Below are 2604 nucleotides of genomic sequence, written 5' to 3'. Positions count from 1 at the left end.
ATAGAGGGCTGGTGGTGGTCACCGCCTGTCTCGAAAGCGCAAGGTCCTGAGTTCAATCTCCAGCCCCCCACCAAAAAAAAGAAGAAGAAGAAAACTCCGCCATTTGCAAAACATAGATGAACGTGGAGGACAGTATTATAAACAAAATAAGCCAGATGCAGAAAAATAAATACCGTACAGGTATAAATCTAAAACTGTCAGACTCAAAAGTATAGAAATATAGCTAAGTGGCGCGGTGACTGCCTGAGTTCACTTCCCAAAACTGGAAAAAAAATAGCATAGAACAGTGGTTTCTAGGGGCTGACGAAGTGGGGTTAGAAAATGGGGGATGTTGGTCTAAGATGAACAAACTTAGTACAACATGAGCAGTCCTAGGCCTACTAATATATCAATGTACAATACATTAGTATTAATGTACAGTGTGGTTGCTACAGCTAATGATATTGCATTGTTTACTTAAAATTTGCTAGGAGGGCAGATGTTAAATAATCCTTTACACACACACACACACACACACACACACACACACACACAAAATAGTATCTTGGGTGGTGGTAGATGGTAATCACAAGTTATTGAAAAGTATTTCTTGTAACATTTCTTGTTGGAATTTGTTTCTAGATTGTTGTTATTTTATTTGGAATGAAATCTATGTTATCAATTATACCTTTTAGCTGATAATTTCTGGCATGCAAACTACTACTGGTTTTTGTTCGTATCATATCTAGACAAATTACTATAGCCTGTTAGAGATCATAAGAATTTTCTCCTTTTCCAGTAACATTTTTCATATTTTTATTTCATATTTTATTTGCATTGGGCAGAATATCCAGAACAACCTTAGATCTAGTGGTAATGGGAATATAATTCACTACTAAACATGGGTTTGCTGCTGAAATGAGGTGAATATGCTTCGCACATTGAATGAAGACTTGTCTTTTTTTTCTAAAACATCAGAAACTAACTTGATAATATTAGTTGCATTTTCTACATTTACCAAACACTCAATTCTTTGTATAAAACTTCTTAAAAATACTAGAATAATTTGTACTTGGTCATCATAAATGATTGCTAAACAATGTTGGGTTTTATTTCACAGCTCTTGATTTTTTTCTACTCTAGAAGGGTTTATCTACATGTAAGAATTACCTGTTTTGGGGGTGGGGTTTTAGCCCAGTGGTTCTGCTGCCTGCCTTGCAAGTGCAATAGACCATAGGTCTCTCCCCGGTACACAAAACAACAACAACAAAAAGAATTACCTATTCTTGAAGGTTTGACCCCACTTGTATAGCCTCAGAAACTACTTCAGAGATAATTTTTTTATAAATAGTTCAATTTTCTTCCATAATTATTTGGTAGTTTTCTATTCTCAGAGATCTCTTTGAAATTTTCAGACATATTAATAGAGAGGTATCTGTTTTTCCCTTGCTCTTTTTCTTTTTCATTTGAAATGCCACTTATTGTGTTATTTTTCTTTTTCTGAAAATTTTTGGTGAAAATTTCGTAAAATTTGTCTATTTGGGGGCCAGGGCTTTAGTTTAGTGGCACCATATTTGCCTCGAAAGCACAAGGTCCTGAGTTAGATCTCTGGTATCAAAAAAGTAAAACAAAAAAAATGTCTATTTTACCCTTTCCCCCCAAAACTCAGATTGTATCAACTATACAGTTATTCTCTTCCTTCTTTTCTCTCTTCCTTTCTGTCTTTCTGTCTTTCTCTCTCTCTCTCTCTCTCTCTCTCTCAGGCGGGGGGGACTGGTCATTGAACTCAAGGCCTCTGCCCTGAGCTATATCCTCATCTTATTTTTTTATTTTGAGACAGTCTTGCTAAATTGTTCAGGTTGGGCTTGAACCTTTCTATTATCTTGCCTCAGCCTCCCAGAGTTCTGGGATTACAGGCATGTGCCCCCATGCCCAGCTGGTTTTTCTTTTTGAATTCGCTAATTTTGGCTTTAATGTTATTTTTCCTTCTACGTGTGTTTTGTCATTTTGGTAAATTCTTGTGTTGAATATTCATTTCATTTGTTTTTATTCTTTCCTATTTAATGATGAAAATATTTGAGTCAGTATTTTGCTCAAATTTGATTTTGAGCTTGATACTTTTCTAAAACAATTCTCTTTTCATTAATGTCTACATTGTACCTTTTTTTTAAGAGGTGGGGGTGTCTTCCTGTGTTGCCCAGGCTAGTCTCAAACTCTTAAATTCTGGGCCTCACCTTCTGCCTCAGCCTCTAAAGCAGCTGGGACTACAGGTGCATGCCACCTGTAATATAATTTCTGGGTAGATATTATATTTTCATTTTTCCTTTGACTTAGCATTTTTGGGAAAATATTTGTATTTATTTCTAAAATTTCCTTTTATGCGTCTGTTATTCCTCTCTACTTTTATTGCACTATGTTCAGAATATTTGACGTCTCTATTTTCAATTGGGGAAGTTATTCTTTTAGTGTGTCAAGACTAAAATGTTGGATGCCCAAGAAGAGAATATAATTTCTAGATATAAATAAACATATTGCATTTTTAAAATATTTTTTGAGACAGAGTCTCACTATGTAGCTGAGGCTGGCCTTGAACTTACTATGTAGCCCAGGGTAGCCTCAAACTTG

This window comes from Fukomys damarensis, unplaced genomic scaffold (genome assembly GCF_012274545.1).
Source record: "Fukomys damarensis isolate Sample0158 unplaced genomic scaffold, DMR_v1.0_HiC HiC_scaffold_28, whole genome shotgun sequence".
In the NCBI taxonomy this organism is placed as follows: domain Eukaryota; kingdom Metazoa; phylum Chordata; class Mammalia; order Rodentia; family Bathyergidae; genus Fukomys; species Fukomys damarensis.
The sequence above is the reverse complement of the archived record's forward strand: the minus strand, read 5'-3'. Positions refer to the sequence as shown.